Source organism: Biomphalaria glabrata, chromosome 14 (genome assembly GCF_947242115.1).
Source record: "Biomphalaria glabrata chromosome 14, xgBioGlab47.1, whole genome shotgun sequence".
Classification (NCBI taxonomy): Eukaryota; Metazoa; Mollusca; class Gastropoda; family Planorbidae; genus Biomphalaria; species Biomphalaria glabrata.
The window spans coordinates 21,381,347-21,399,657 of NC_074724.1; the positions used below are offsets into that span (position 1 = coordinate 21,381,347).

Sequence of the window (18,311 nt, forward strand, 5' to 3'; positions counted from 1 at the left end):
CTGCTGGTTAGGGGTCTGGGTGAAACGCTGAGCTCTGGCTGATATGGTTTGTGCCCGCTCGTGTGGTGTAGGGACTGTCTCTGCAGAGCTTAGAGATAATGCTGAAATTGATCAGTCGTCGCCCTGAAGACCGGTAAAGGGTCAAGCCCTTTAAAATCTTCTTAAAATTTTCAGGCTCTAAACTGGTGGGTTTTTAAAAAAAAAGGTCTCCTGCCTCACTCCACTTTGGTGAATTAAATCCTGCCCATACGAGTAAAATAAAGATATCTTGTTTTTTGAAATACTCTAGACTTCTAGACAAACTCGACCAGAAATCATTGAATGGTTGATGTTGGAGTCAGAATACAGTGTGTGTGTGGGGGGAGGGGGTCCTCGTTACCGAGAAGAGCTAATATATTGTTTTCTTGTCTAATTACTCCAATAGTTTCCTATCCAGGAAGCACTGACAAAAGGGGCAGAGGCAGCCTTTGGGGGTGGGGAGTGATGTAACAGTTACAGGCCTCGCTATAAAGATATTCTTTTGTCAGCGTCAGCCCATCGTACAGATATGACATTCGCCCAGGGCCTAGCGAGGTCGCCTCTGGACGGGGAAAAAAACTGATTGCGGCCTTCACTTGATACGCTAGCGCAGTTGGCATCTAAACAGAAAGAGCAGAGAGCCTTACTCTATTGGAGAAAATAGACGTCTTCAGACGGGAAAGGGGTGGGGGAGTCATCGATAATTGTTTTCCTGTGGTGTCTGGTATTTTAAATTGGTAAAAAGACAAAAATAATTTGGAAATCTAATTGCATATTGAACCCTTGGAATGACGCAGCTCTGTTATAACGTTGGCAACTCCCTTATGCCGTTGTGTTAGGACTATTTCAATATCTCAGTGACTAAAAACCATCAGGCTAGTATAAGACCCAATCAGATCACATAGCTTTATTTCCTAGTTTCAAATGTGCCTTTAACAATTTTTGTTGATTAGTAAATAAGAAACTAATAGACAGAAAAAAAACTCCTGTTTCGTATATGTATTTCCCTTCCCAAAAACAGACACATAGATATACACAAGACACAAGTGGTCATTTCCTGGCTATTCGAGCAATCCACTTGAAGTGCAGTGGCGACCAACAGTACGACATCTTAGGACCAAGCAGTCAATTACCGTAAGTCCTTCGCACCCCCGACAGAGAGAACAGGACTTTCTACTGGATGATTCACAGACCCTGGAGTGGCCAAGGTTTATTGGCGAACCCGCAATTGGACTTTTTTAAATGGAAATCATAATACCATTCCTTTCGTCTCTATTCATTTCGCATTGAACTTTCCCCCCTAAATATAATGCTGTCTACATTTTCAATATATATAGCTTTAAAAAATTAGGGGATAGGTCTCACTTTCTAGTCTTGGCAGGCAGCCATTTCAGTCTTTGGTTTGACACTTATGCCAAGGCGGCAACAGTGTTACTGTGTAACGGCTCTTCCAGTGAGATATTAAAGTGTGTGTGTGGTATAAATTAGACCAGTCTTCTGGCAATATGAGCCTGCGTGTGCAGTCTGGAATCTTCCAATGTATTCTCGAGTCACACTGACCTTAACTTGACCAGGTCCCCGAAGACTAGGTGATAGTATTAATCAATGGCTGTGACATATTGCTAGCTTGTCACCTGTCCGATGTCTTGCTGGACAGAACGTAGTCTGTGTCACTTTTGAGTGCAAGCCAAACTTGTCATCTCTTTCAGTCCATGAGAACTGAGTGTATATGGAATATTTGTTGATGACTCTAAAGCATACCCTTTAGATTCTAAGGTCTATGTGTCACATAGGAGCACTTAATGGCTAGTGTCTTATTCCCCTTTCTACCCTCCCCCCATACTCTTTTATTTCTCCACTGACTCTTTGCTCTTTCCTTCCTTTCTTTGCTAAACCATAATTAGGTTTCAATAATTACAACAGGACTTGTAGACAAGAACTACAAACTCTTGATTGGGGGACAGATTGTGTGAAATAAGTTGTAAGTCAACTATTTTAAAACACATAGATCAACTTCAAACACAAGTACTTATGATTGTATATGGTGTAGATCGGTACGTGACGTTTTGGCGCCGCCGTTTTGGCCCCGCCGTTTTGGCGACGGGACGTTTTGGCGCGAGCCGTTTTGGCGACGGGACGTTTTGGCGCGAGATATCATTTGACGATAATTTAATAAGCACGTAAATTTTATAATAATGTTTATTTCACTCTACCATAATATTGTATGTATAGTATAAATTCTCACACCGTTCAGCGAATTTTATTTTTTTTTATTATAAAGGTTTTGCTTATTTCATGAATATAGGCCTATAATAAGTCAGATTCCTGAATGGTAATGACATGCTATATGTGAGTTCTGCTAATCGCACTGGATGACATTTTTGGATTTCTTTCCAAAAGATTTTGTTTTTTATTTGACATTAGTGTAATATACGAATTAGCTAAGTGTCACACTTAAATATAACAAAAACCATGTTAACATCTAAAGCTCTATTACGCTAAATGATGACAATAACTCCACACATAGTAAAGATCAAGACACGGAATGTGGTCAGTACAAAATCTAACGTGAATCCACCAATGTAAACATTACATTTAGTACGTGAAAACACGTAACACAAACACTCATGCAAAACATAGATATGAATAATTCTTTTAAAAGAATTAATACAATAAACGTACATAATGTATATCGCGCCAAAACGTCCCGTCGCCAAAACGGCTGGCGCCAAAACGACCTTCGCGCCAAAACGGCGGGGCCAAAACGGCGTCGCCAAAACGTCCTGCTTCGGGTGTAGATATATTCGATTGGCCATCTCCTGTAAGTCATCGTTATCCAAAAGTGGTTTTCAAAGCTCCTTTCAACTCACTCTGTCTGTCTGGTACACATTTGGTGCCCGCCATTTCCCAGACTTCCCATCCTCGGATCAAGATGACACACTGCACAAATTAGTTATTGCTTATCAATCAAAACATTGACCAATTATGATATCAATTAGACGTAATTAATTCATTTTGTTTTTATATAAAATTTATTGACAAAAAACAAACCAAACCAAACAACTCACCAAGCTTGAGATAAAAGATTTCTTAGATAAAGGGAGATAAGATAGGGGGTAGAGAGACGTTAGTAAGACTTGTAAGATAGCTACAGTAAAATAATACTCAAATGTTAGTGTTAAAATTATAATGAGAATGTATGTTGATGTAAAGATTATACCTAATACTATAATTATATTAATCAATTATTAAGAAAACTTTGTGTCGGATTTGTTAATGAAAGCTGTCTCAATCACCATAATATTCACAAATAAATTCATTTCTACAAAAACATGTTGACTTGCATTACCATGGCATAGCACCACAATGCCCTAGCAAAAAAAAAAAAAATTAAAACAACGGTGTATGTAGCAGTCTTCTTTAACACTATAAGAATTGTTTGTAACAAAATTATTTAAATATTTTGCTTGTATTTGTACAGACTGAAGACAGGCAACAGAGATACCGTGACAGCCGTGACTTCAATACGACCTACTTTACAACCAACTCTTACAACTGGGCAAGTATGGAACTTCTAATATTATAGATTCATTGAAGTAGAAGAGGGAGGTGTCTATGTCGAAGTGCCAAGTCACGAAACTGAGAATAGATTCTTCCTCATAGTACGATAGTAATTCAATTTTTCCTTCCAATGGGAGACTCGAGGTAGGAGAGAGAACCTCCCAGCTTCCTGGCTGGCGGATAAGAGCTGGCTGGAAATCGATGGGTGTCAAGGCGATGTTACAAATATAATCGTTGTGTTTCCTCCACACACACACTTCAAGTAGTAAGAACAGGAACGTTACAAAGGACAGGCTTTATACGTTCTTAATTCTCAAACTCAGAAGAAGAATTTGGACAAATACAAATTTATTCTTACGGTCGATGTACTCAATAGAGATAAGGTTTAGTTGTTGTTGTTTTATTCCTTGTGTTCTGACATGAACTATGCCTAACTACGCATGCACACACGTTACTGAACATTTCCTTGCACAGTCGTCTTGCTGGAACTGGGAACCAATAATGGATTATGGCTTATCTCCCTTTCCTGTCCATCGTGTCATGTCAAAACTAGGTTCATGCATACAATAATTGCTTGAGTTTTGTTTCTCTCTTAAAATGAAGTATGCATAATATATATAACAACAAATATGTTATATCTAATCTTATATATTACAGACGTTACTTCAAAAAAAAAAAAGAGATAATATTGTTTAAAGGGCAATATCTGGTTATTGATATCTTAATTCCCCTATCAGCCACCTGGGGAGGCGCTCGATGGGAGATCCAAAACTCTCAAGGTTCTGCTAATGTGAATACAACTTGATGTTATCAACTCTGGTCTGGTAAAACGTTAGAACTCGTTTTTTTTTTTCACACACCCATTCTCGGTTTAAGTTGAATTTTCAAACATTTATTGTACCTAACAAAACATGAATCACTAAAAAAAAATTAACCAATTAGTTAATTAATTATTATTAATTATTTTGTTTGAATATAGAAAAATTTTCTCCAGTTAGCTTAGTACTCTCTCCATATAGAACAAAATAAAATAATTAATTTACGTCTAAATGATTATGTAATTTGTTAATAATTTTTAAATTCCTGTGTTGTCATCGACAAAAAATAATTGTGTCAACTTGATCCACCACTGGGAAGTGAGAGAAACAAACGTGTCAACTATTTGGACCAGACAGTCCAAGAGGGAATCAGTAATAAGGCTAGCAGTAGTCCACCGTGTAAACAAGTCTATAAGGAATTGTGTGTTTTTATCTGACTTTATAGCGAGGGGACAAAACACACAACTCATCCCACAGTTCAATCCTTCACCTGCCCAGTCCAAGCCAAGTATTTCTATGAAACCAGAAACATTCCACAGTCCGGCTGTTGTGATCACGTCTTTTTTTCATCTACGCAACTGAAATGGCATTTTACCATTGAACTTTGAAAGACATAATAGTGTGCGTCGCTGTTGAATGTGTAATACAAGCCATGATCAGACGTTCATGTACACATAAACTTTGGATAGCTAATTGAACAACAGGAAGCTTGGAAATACTTGCAGTCAATGCGTGTTGGTGTGTGTTGTGTGTGAGGACAGAGAATGAATGCGACCACAGCACAGACAGTAGCCAACATAACCTTTTTTTTTTCTCTATGCCCACATGAATGTAAGAAAGATGAATAGCTAGCAGTTAATGAGACAATGCGGTAATATTTAGAGTTGGCATTTAGAAATCATGTCCACGAGATAGCACCATTGCGTTGCTCATTGATCGACAAGTGTAACAAGCAACCTTAACATTCTCTTCAACAAACTAGTGGAAGAGGGTACAATGAAATGTGTTGGTCACTTGGTATTTTATATACAGATAGTTTTATAACATGCTATTAAAACACGCGCTTAATGGAAGAGCTGCCGGGAAAAAAAAGCTTTTCTCATTTAATGGCTTTGCGAATAAGCGGCACGTAGGCATTATATATTTGTTGTTTTTTTTCCATTAAGTGAATCGTGCAATTAAGCGGTATGCAATTAAGATGGTTCAACTGTATTTTAAAAAGGATACTTTTTAATTATTTATCGAAGTGTTTCACTCCTAACAGTTGGCTGGTGACAGAATCGATAGTAGAAAAAAATAAAAGTGTGCCTCCAATGACAGGATGATTACTGCTGCTTGACAAGAGAGAAGACGGAGAAACTGTAATGACAAACTACGTCGCAACTCCAACCATTAAGTGTGGCTCAATACCAAGACTTAGTTTTGAGATGTTCAGGAATAGCACTAGAACTGGAGGATGTAAGAATAGAAGTGTGCAGCAACTAAAGGTCAAGAGAAAACAACAAAACAAAAAGACATAAACTCGTTACGAAAAAGTGGTTGTAATGAAAGTGTTATGCTATCGTTACGAAGTAGTGTTTGTAATGACAGTGATATGCTAAACAAACGCTCGTTGTGAAGAGAACCTATTAAACTTCATATTTCTTGAAGAACTTCATGTGAGAGCTGTACATTTTTGTTTCGACACATTTATTTGTATTTATTCAAGGGCCCCAACTTAGTACAATTCGACTTCAGGCCTTTCGACATAGATCAAAGTGTATCCGATAGAAACGAACGAATCTATTGAAACTCTGAGGAAAGATATTTGCAGATGGGATGGATATGTTGAGGGAACGAGTATGGAAGCATCAGGCTGTTGTCAATATGATAGTATGGAAGCATCAGGCTGTTGTCAATATGATAGTATGGAAGCATCAGGCTGTTGTCAATATGATAGTATGGAAGCATCAGGCTGTTGTCAATATGATAGTATGGAAGCATCAGGCTGTTGTCAATATGATAGTATGGAAGCATCAGGCTGTTGTCAATATGATAGTATGGAAGCATCAGGCTGTTGTCAATATGATAGTATGGAAGCATCAGGCTGTTGTCAATATGATAGTATGGAAGCATCAGGCTGTTGTCAATATGATAGTATGGAAGCATCAGGCTGTTGTCAATATGATAGTATGGAAGCATCAGGCTGTTGTCAATATGATAGTATGGAAGCATCAGGCTGTTGTCAATATGATAGTATGGAAGCATCAGGCTGTTGTCAATATGATAGTATGGAAGCATCAGGCTGTTGTCAATATGATAGTATGGAAGCATCAGGCTGTTGTCAATATGATAGTATGGAAGCATCAGGCTGTTGTCAATATGATAGTATGGAAGCATCAGGCTGTTGTCAATATGATAGTATGGAAGCATTAGGCTGTTGTCAATATGATAGTATGGAAGCATCAGGCTGTTGTCAATATGATAGTATGGAAGCATCAGGCTGTTGTCAATATGATAGTATGGAAGCATCAGGCTGTTGTCAATATGATAGTATGGAAGCATCAGCCTGTTGTCAATATGATAGTATGGAAGCATCAGGCTGTTGTCAATATGATAGTATGGAAGCATCAGGCTGTTGTCAATATGATAGTATGGAAGCATCAGGCTGTTGTCAATATGATAGTATGGAAGCATCAGGCTGTTGTCAATATGATAGTATGGAAGCATCAGGCTGTTGTCAATATGATAGTATGGAAGCATCAGGCTGTTGTCAATATGATAGTATGGAAGCATCAGCCTGTTGTCAATATGATAGTATGGAAGCATCAGCCTGTTGTCAATATGATAGTATGGAAGCATCAGGCTGTTGTCAATATGATAGTATGGAAGCATCAGCCTGTTGTCAATATGATAGTATGGAAGCATCAGCCTGTTGTCAATATGATAGTATGGAAGCATCAGCCTGTTGTCAATATGATAGTATGGAAGCATCAGCCTGTTGTCAATATGATAGTATGGAAGCATCAGCCTGTTGTCAATATGATAGTATGGAAGCATCAGCCTGTTGTCAATATGATAGTATGGAAGCATCAGCCTGTTGTCAATATGATAGTATGGAAGCATCAGCCTGTTGTCAATATGATAGTATGGAAGCATCAGCCTGTTGTCAATATGATATAGTAGATTTAAATCTTCGTATTGTTATTTTAACATTTTGAAAACCAGGTTGTTATTTCATCCATGTATTTAGAATCTTGATGTTAACATGTTGTATTCAAACCTGAGTTGAATTCAACAACTTTGAGCTCTGGTGTAATGTCACATACTGTAACGTAAACGCATAAGACTCGACTTCCAAGTCCAGAGAGACTGATGTACTTTTACACTTTTACTCACGGAAAATATACTAAGTACTTTAAAACTTAGATTTGTGTATCTTGATAGCGTAAATCAATACTACTTTATGGAGCAGGGACCTGGAGAACCACCATCACCACCAGGAAAAAAATCCAGGTATTCATCAATACCTGCCTAATAAGAATCTTATGATCCAAGGGCCGGATATCGAATGAGGAACTGTGGCAAAGAACAAAACAGCAGCCCATTAAAGTAGATATCCTTCAAAGACGCTGGAGATGGATGATCACACCCTTTGCAATCCTGGATCCAACATAACAAGGCAAGACCTGACATGGAACCCCCAAGAAAAGATTTTTTTTTTTTTTTTTTTTGATTTTTGATTTTTGATTTGAGGCACATCGGCACAATTTAGGCCATGTAGTCCCTTAAGGACTACTCTCTCTCTCTAAACAACAAGGGCCAGATTCTATACAGTCATATAATTAAAATCAAGGTCTATTCACAGTTAAAATAGTAAAGGTAGTAAAAATTTAAATATTTGGTAAAAATCTAATGTAAATAGTGCATGTTCACAAATTCAGAAATCAGATCTTCGTAGATAGCCCCACTTCCCGAATAAAGCCCAGTACCTTCCAAGGGTCGACATCCCCAGGAAAAGAGGAAGGGGGTACGGTCCAGGAATACATGGCGCCGCGATTTGGAAGCAGATGCCAAGCAGATGGGCAAGACATGGGGACAGTTGGGGACACTCGCCCAGAACCGAGATGCCTCGAGGAAGCTGGCTGGTGGCCAGAAGGGACCACAGGCAGAGATGAGAGATCACGGAAAACGTACAAAGTACTTTAAAACTTAGATTCGTGTATAGCGTAAATCTTGAGATAAGAGACGAAGTTCAATTCAAACAATGCTTATTACGATGCTTGATTACAGATGAAATGTGCTCCCATCAAAAGTGCCTGAAGAGATGATTTCATCTGGAGAGACTAACAACGTTATACCCTATGGCTGACACATAACTAAAACGAGTAAGTGGACACGATATTCGAACGCAAGAACAGAGCAGCCCATTAGTTGTTTTCAATTAGAACCACCACCCTACATACATACACACACACACACACAGAGAGAAAGAGGAACAGCTATTGATCTGTAGGGCTACACGTATGACATGCTATCTGTCTATTTGCGTGGACTGGAACGATGCTGAGAGAATTGCGCCAGACAAAATGATGGACAGTGCGACGCACTGCGAGTCAAAGACAAGAGATAACTAAAGGGAGAAAAGAGAGGAGATGAACGACACAATGCCCTGGAGATATTGGCTTGTTAGTAGCAAGAGGCGGTTACAGCAATCGTCTTCAAGAAAACTGTTACGTTTAGAATTGTGAGCGTCAACCTATACTAGACAGTAGAATGATAAAACATTGTCCATGATTTACTGTATACTAGTCAGTAGAAGGATAAAACATTGTCCATGATTTACTGTATACTAGACAGTAGAATGATAAAACATTGTCCATGATTTACTGTATACTAGACAGTAGAATGATAAAACATTGTCCATGATTAACTATATACCAGACAGTAGAATGATAAAACATTGTCCATGATTTACTGTATACTAGACAATAGAATGATAAAACATTGCCGATGATTTACTGTTTACTAGACAGTAGAATGATAAAACATTGTCCATGATTTACTGTATACTAGACAGTAGAATGATAAAACATTGCCCATGACTAGTCAGTATCATCATTCTCATTGTCCATGATTTACTGTATACTAGTCAGTAGAAGGATAAAACATTGTCCATGATTTACTGTATACTAGACAGTAGAATGATAAAACATTGTCCATGATTTACTGTATACTAGACAGTAGAATGATAAGACATTGTCCATGATTTACTGTATACTAGACAATAGAATGATAAAACATTGCCGATGATTTACTGTTTACTAGACAGTAGAATGATAAAACATTGTCCATGATTTACTGTATACTAGACAGTAGAATGATAAAGCATTGCCCATGATTTACTGTTTACTAGTCAGTATCATCATTCTCATTGTCCATGATTTACTGTATACTAGACAGTAGAATGATAAAACATTGTCCATGATTTACTGTATACTAGACAGTAGAATGATAAAACATTGCCCATGATTAACTGTTTACTAGTCAGTATCATCATTCACATTGTCCATGATTTACTGTATACTAGACAGTAGAATGATAAAACATTGTCCATGATTTACTGTTTACTAGACAGTATCATCATTCACATTGTCCATGATTTACTGTATACTTGACAGTAGAATGATAAAACATTGTCCATGATTTACTGTATACTAGACAGTAGAATGATAAAACATTGCCCATGATTTACTGTTTACTAGTCAGTATCATCATTCACATTGTCCATGATTTACTGTATACTAGACAATAGAATGATAAAACATTGCCCATGATTTACTGTTTACTAGACAGTAGAATGATAAAACATTGTCCATGATTTACTGTATACTAGACAGTAGAAGGATAAAACATTGTCCATGATTTACTGTATACTAGACAGTAGAATGATAAAACATTGTCCATGATTTACTGTATACTAGACAGTAGAATGATAAAACATTGCCCATGATTAACTGTTTACTAGTCAGTATCATCATTCACATTGTCCATGATTTACTGTATACTAGACAGTAGAATGATAAAACATTGTCAATGATTTACTGTATACTAGACAGTAGAATGATAAAACATTGTCCATGATTTACTGTATACTAGACAGTAGAATGATAAAACATTGCCCATAATTAACTGTTTACTAGTCAGTATCATCATTCACATTGTCCATGATTTACTGTATACTAGACAGTAGAATGATAAAACATTGTCAATGATTTACTGTATACTAGACAGTAGAATGATAAAACATTGCCCATGATTTACTGTTTACTAGTCAGTATCATCATTCACATTGTCCATGATTTACTGTATACTAGACAATAGAATGATAAAACATTGCCCATGATTTACTGTATACTAGACAATAGAATGATAAAACATTGCCCATGATTTACTGTATACTAGTCAGTAGAATGATAAAACATTGCCCATGATTTACTGTATACTAGACAGTAGAATGATAAAACATTGCCCATGATTTACTGTTTACTAGTCAGTATCATCATTCACATTGTCCATGATTTACTGTATACTAGACAATAGAATGATAAAACATTGCCCATGATTTACTGTATACTAGACAATAGAATGATAAAACATTGCCCATGATTTACTGTATACTAGACAATAGAATGATAAAACATTGCCCATGATTTACTGTATACTAGACAATAGAATGATAAAACATTGCCCATGATTTACTGTATACTAGACAGTAGAATGATAAAAAGAAAGTAAAAAAAAAATACTTTAAAAAAAAAACACAAAAAAAAACACAGCTTACATTGAGCGTATCAATTAGTTCGCCATGTAATTAAATTTGTAATAGGTCTAGATAAACTATTTTTTTTTTTTTAAAAAGCATTTATAAAAATAAAAAATGGGAAACAACCTGAATTGGAACTCATGGCTCAAACCTTTTCAGGCTTCTCAAGCCAACACGGTAACCTCTCGGCTAGTGGAAAGCTTGTGAACATGGAAGATTGTATCTATTGTTTCTACAGTTTCGACCTGTTTTTCAGGTTTGTGTTCACTAAGACTCAGACAACGACCTATAAAGGGAACTAATTCAGCATTTACAACCACATCAGTCAATTACAATTTCTTTGCCTTGTTCGAAATACCAAACAAAATAATTTATTAACAATAATTAATTATAATAATTGGTTAATTTTTTTTTAATTGATGTCTTGTCAAGTAAAAGAAATATTGTGCAAAATTTCAACTTGATCCGAGATAGGGTGTGGGAGAAATCACGTGTACAAACTTCTTACCAGACAGCCAGAGTGAGTTGATAGAAGATTAGTAAATACAATGTGAATGATGATACTTTGACCTAATTGAATCTTATGCCCAAGACAAGAAAAGAAAATGCAAGAGTTATGAAAAAGCAACGACTTCAGTTAAAACAATTGCCACTGAATATGTGTACGCGTGTAATGTTGAAGTATAATACAAAAAGTGTGAGTCGGTGTGTAAATTATGTTTATTTTTTTAATTATACATTGCGTACGAATGTAAACAAATATATATGCTACTTCATTTGTGTTCCAGTTATAATAACCGATGTAATATAATATTCTTTACACTCTGGAAATACTTGAATGATAAACACCGTTTACACAGAGTTATAAATAGTATTGTACATATCGGATTTCGTCTGAAACCAACCAATGTCCTCAAAGTTCTACTTAAAAGTAAACAGAGCAGAACGAGGTCTCGTATCGGTTACAGTAACACCAGATGAATGAATTGTTACGTGACATCTAAGCTTTAAGTTCTGTTATCAGACCAAACGGTAAGCTGTACATTCGTCTCCCTTTGGAGGCATACTTTTCAGTTGTGACATGAGTTCTTCTGAAGTAAGATCCCAGAATACATTCAATTCCAAATATGTACTAGGCCTCACCTGGGAAAGTGGAGGAAGTGGGCCCAGTAACAGGTCCAACAGCAGTGGGTTAGGATGTAACAATATCAAATTGAAACAATAGACGAAGATTTAACAAAGCAACATTTAGCATTAAGAGCATTAAAAAAACGCTTTTAGTAAAAAAAAATAATAATATGTTAGTCCTTTAGAATATAGAACGCAAGAACTTTGACTTAAATGTTTATTGAGCTGCAGACATGTACAGGATGCCGCAATATTCACGTGGAGATGTTGAAATGAAATAAAAACATGCCAGAAACAATTAATTGTATTTGTTTGAAATAATGGAAGAGCTAAGCATCCTCTTGACTGCCACTTAACTACCGGCTATGATGACACTTCACAACACAACGATTGAAGTCGACCTCTTGAAATTCAATGTTTCGACACGAATGCAGGGAATATGACCAAAATAAAAACTAAGTGCAGCATCATGGATCAATTGCTTTTACTAGAGATGAAAGTTCTAAACAATACCGTTCTTCAAGACTACAGAAGATAAAACATGCTTAAGACTTGCAATAAAAAAAAATAACATCGAGAGCTTTGATTTTGTTTAAATTAAAGTAGAGATGTTGGTTTGGAAAAGATAACATACGTATCTACAGTATAAGACTTAAAGTATATTAGTACAATGTACACATTGTCGTCAACAAAAAATAAAATATCTATAAGCGAGACTTGAAGTTAAAAAAAAGGGGGTGGGGGTGGGTGGGTCCTAAACGATTTGAGGCCAAAGGACAAGGCAGGTGTTCACGGGTCATTCTTAAATTGACCAACGAAACCTTTTAACAAAGAGCCCAGCTGAGTGGTCTGAACACACCTGTCGCGTGACAAGGGCTTGTGGCCAACACAGTTTCCAACCCTTCGAAAGTTGAGACTTGCTAACTTGTGGCTTCCAGCAGCTGGGAAATGGTGAAATGGGCGCTCTGAAACTATCGATCCACAATTATCAGAGATGACATCTCCAGACTGATGAAAAATGTCTTCCGTCTTGTCAATATTGACTCATTTAAAACTGCGAGCCCACAGACTGTCAGAGGAAGATCGTGTCTGGTGGCTGTTCATATTTTTATGTATCAGCGGCTTGAGTGAGCATGTCAACATAACTCAAGTTTCGTTTCCTTCCGGAAGCTTGAAGTAGATTCTGTTCTCACTGAGACCCATAATAAGTCAGTCTCTCTTTCAATCCTAGAGTGAGACCTGAGTCCATAGCAACAGTTTCGATATTGAGAACGGCTGTAATAATGCACTGTTTCGCTTTGTTGTCTATAAGGTAGGGTAGGAAGTGCGTGTACAATGATTAAAAAACAAAAAACAACTGGTTTACTGTAAAGACATGCTACTCATAACTAGTATTACTCACACAGCATTTACAAACAAACAAATGGCATTCCCGCTAAGTTCTATTGATTTCTTCATTTGGCAACCAAAACCTTAAACAAATTTTCTGCTCAGAGTATTTCCCCAATAAACTTTCCTGGTCCTTCTTAACAATGAAACAGTCACCGGCCACTGAATAGAATCTATTTACAATCGACCAAATCTATATTTAGATCAGAATGAAGCACTCATTTCATACGCCAATACCACGCGTGTATGAAAAATGAATTCCCACTAGCCAGTTTCTGGTTAAATGTTCAAATGAAAAGACATGATTCGCTTTCAACGTAGACAGACGATCAAAGGATTTGCTAGACACACTTTAACGTCATAAGCTATGAAATCTTAGAAACAATGAGTTAACTAGGAAATAATTTGAAAAAAAAAAGTAAAATAGTTCATGCTAAAATGTTCAGGACAAAAGTTCAAACAATAACCATACAGCGAATTTCTTCTAGTACATGAGTTTTATTAAGCAGGGTTGTTACTGAATCGCTTGTACCACCTCGTTATTTGAAAGCACATATTCGCCAATGAAAACTATCCCTCCCTCAAACTGTCACCATTGTTCTTAGGTCATTAGCAGCCAGTTTGGCCCAGACAGCACAGTAAAGCAAGTACCGAAACCTGTTGCCAACTATTAGCTCGTGTATCATAATGAAACTAAATGGTTCTGTGCTTTCTGGTGTATTAGGAGTGCAGTTTGCCCCCTGAGCTGATTAGCCAAAGAATCAAATGTCATTGTCCTTAAAGCACTGAAACAAGTAATTGTCTACGATGCACAAACATTTTCTTTTTCCAATACATTTTTTTAATATTCTAAATGGGGTAAGACTGAACATAACAGAGAGTCCAGCATTCAATAAGTGTTGAGAGACTCGAGCTCAAACCAATGATTTCACTGGCTATCTAATTAAACAATAGAATAGGGGAATAAATCAGAGTCATTTCTAGACATCTTTCTTTTTATACTCCAACATATCGACTTACACAAATGATTTGTAGAAAGTGATTCTTATTGTACAAGTCTTTGCCTTTCACTCAAACCTCTGAACATGAAACAAAAACCAAAGGTTTTGAGAACAAAACAAAATGGTGGGCAGATCACCAAATATGGAACTAGAACGTTGTCGTTGTTTTTCTTCTTTACAAAAATCTAAAACTCATAGAAAGTGAATGAAACAAATGTGACAAAATCTTGGCAAAACAAACTCCCACACAGCTGTACTTGGATTTCGTTTCTCTCTCAGAGTTTCAAGTACATCTAATAGGCAAGGCCCAAAACAGTCACAAGATCTACTTCTCAGGTTTCACTTCACAGTTAATCATGTCTGCACAACCTTGCTACTTTCTGGACTAAAGTTCACGTTCATTAACAACTTCTAAGAGACGGAGAGGGGGGAAAGACAGGAGATGGAGTGAGAGTGAGACAGAGATAGGGGGGAAAGACAGGGGATGGAGTGAGAGTGAGACAGAGAGGGGGGAAAGACAGGGGATGGAGTGAGAGTGAGACAGAGATAGGGGGGAAAGACAGGGGATGGAGTGAGAGTGAGACAGACGGGGGGGGGGTGAAGACAAGGGATGGAGTGAGAGTGAGACAGAGAGGGTGGAAAGACAGGGGATGGAGTGAGAGTGAGACAGAGATAGGGGGAAAGACAGGGGATGGAGTGAGAGTGAGACAGAGAGGGGGGAAAGACAGGGGATGGAGTGAGAGTGAGACAGAGAGGGGGGAAAGACAGGGGATGGAGTGAGAGTGAGACAGAGAGGGGGAAAGACAAGGGATGGAGTGAGAGTGAGACAGAAAGGGGGAAAGACAAGGGATGGAGTGAGAGTGAGACAGAAAGGGGGAAAGACAAGGGATGGAGTGAGAGTGAGACAGAAAGGGGGAAAGACAAGGGATGGAGTGAGAGTGAGACATAAAGGGGGAGACAAGGGATGGAGTGAGAGTGAGACAGAGAGGGTGGAAAGACAGGGGATGGAGTGAGAGTGAGACAGAGAGGGGGAAAGACAAGGGATGGAGTGAGAGTGAGACAGAGAGGGTGGAAAGACAGGGGATGGAGTGAGAGTGAGACAGAAAGGGGGAAAGACAGGGGATGGAGTGAGAGTGAGACAGAGAGGGGAAAAGACAAGGGATGGAGTGAGAGTGAGACAGAGAGGGTGGAAAGACAGGGGATGGAGTGAGAGTGAGACAGAAAGGGGGAAAGACAGGGGATGGAGTGAGAGTGAGACAGAGAGGGGGAAAGACAAGGGATGGAGTGAGATTGAGACAGAGAGGGGGAAAGACAGGGGATGGAGTGAGAGTGAGACAGAGAGGGGGGAAAGACAGGGGATGGAGTGAGAGTGAGACAGAGAGGGGGGAAAGACAGGGGATGGAGTGAGAGTGAGACAGAGAGGGGGAAAGACAGGGGATGGAGTGAGAGTGAGACAGAGAGGGGGGAAAGACAGGGGATGGAGTGAGAGTGAGACAGAGAGGGGGGAAAGACAGGGGATGGAGTGAGAGTGAGACAGAGAGGGTGGAAAGACAGGGGATGGAGTGAGAGTGAGACAGAGAGGGGGAAAGACAGGGGATGGAGTGAGAGTGAGACAGAGAGGGGGGAAAGACAGGGGATGGAGTGAGAGTGAGACAGAGAGGGTGGAAAGACAGGGGATGGAGTGAGAGTGAGACAGAGAGGGGGGAAAGACAGGGGATGGAGTGAGAGTGAGACAGAGAGGGGGGAAAGACAGGGGATGGAGTGAGAGTGAGACAGAGAGGGGGAAAGACAGGGGATGTAGTGAGAGTGAGACAGAAAGGGGGAAAGACAAGGGATGGAGTGAGAGTGAGACATAAAGGGGGAGACAAGGGATGGAGTGAGAGTGAGACAGAGAGGGTGGAAAGACAGGGGATGGAGTGAGAGTGAGACAGAGAGGGGGAAAGACAAGGGATGGAGTGAGAGTGAGACAGAGAGGGTGGAAAGACAGTGGATGGAGTGAGAGTGAGACAGAAAGGGGGAAAGACAGGGGATGGAGTGAGAGTGAGACAGAGAGGGGGAAAGACAGGGGATGGAGTGAGAGTGAGACAGAGAGGGGGAAAGACAAGGGATGGAGTGAGATTGAGACAGAGAGGGTGGAAAGACAGGGGATGGAGTGAGAGTGAGACAGAGAGGGTGGAAAGACAGGGGATGGAGTGAGAGTGAGACAGAAAGGGGGAAAGACAAGGGATGGAGTGAGAGTGAGACATAAAGGGGGAGACAAGGGATGGAGTGAGAGTGAGACAGAGAGAGGGGGGAAAGACAGGGGATGGAGTGAGAGTGAGACAGAGAGAGCATTCAAGTCTCAGTCCTAGCCTATAAAAAGAGATGTGGGTGCGACCAAAAAAAAACAACCAGTCGTTAGGGTAGTCCCCAATAGAATGTAAAGTGTGCTGAAGTAACCCAAACTGAACCATGCCTCAGTCCTGACCAAACCAAATGTCAGACCATCATTATACACATTGGCAGGCAAATGTTGAGTGTGTGACAAGACCAACAGTTACACCCCTTGAGCAATTTTTTAATTATTTTTTTTTCTCTAGATGGGTCTCAAATCTGTATAAATGTAGATCTATAAAGCGCCTTACGGGATTACTGCTGGCATATCAAATCACGGGGTAATTGTCCGATTATTTAGGAGAACTCACTTTGTTCTCTCCCTGATTAGACAAAGTTATAGGCAGGCCCCTGTGTGTGCTCTAAATTCCAATATAAGATTAGCACCCTTTTAGTCTAAACGAAAATTTTGATACGAAACTATTGATAACTTGAAGTGCATTACTATTCTTAAAAAAAAGAAAGACATAACTTTATAAACCACAAATACTTGTGGAGAGGGTGAACATTCTCTAAGATTTTATTAACAAATAATTCCCATTTCTCCTTTCAGATCCAATCACGTGGAATTTTACAATGTTACACTGAACACGTTGAAGCTATTGTATTTTATTTATTTGAATTGTTTACTTGCTTTTACTTTCCAGTATCCCCAAAGTAAACTTTTGGCACCCTCTAGTTCCTATCTCAGTGAGTCAACAGAATTAAGTTAACAAATAGGTATCCAGTATGCTACCGTCAGGCCATCAAATACTAACGGAATCACCAACAACCAAAGTGGTAAGAGATCTCAATGAGGACTCAATGTAACTGTTTAAACGGCCAAATAATACACAGAGACAAGGTCTTATCTTGAATGGAAACATTTCAGTCTACTAATGTGCCCATCATTCTTGCGTTGCAGACATGGGCTGGTGAATGTGAGAACGGAATATCTGATGCTGTTGGGAGAGGGGGAGGGAGACGGTCTGCCAATGGCAAGCGTTAAGATCGATAGCCAAGATTGTAACTGTGCATAAATGTGTATCTCCAGCTTGTATTTACACAATAGGAAAAGACCATATCGTGGTCCCCAATAGCAAGGGGAATAAACAAGAACTTTCAAGCTGTGGTATAGTTTTAGATAAAGCTCTTGAAAACTTCACTATGAACAAGATCATTACTAAATAATCAACCGATAAAGCTTTTAAAAATATAATAAAGAGTCAACGTATTAAG

General features: G+C 38.7%; 1 protein-coding gene and 1 pseudogene across 2 annotated transcripts in view; one reads left to right on the top strand and one right to left on the bottom strand.

The window, feature by feature from the left end:
* The window catches only part of LOC106067182 (amyloid-beta precursor-like protein), a 52,791-nt gene that overhangs the window by 25,607 nt on the left and 8,873 nt on the right, over positions 1 to 18,311 (bottom strand). The gene's annotated exons all lie outside the window — the stretch shown is intronic.
* On the top strand, positions 6,076 to 7,563 carry LOC129922989 (uncharacterized; annotated as a pseudogene).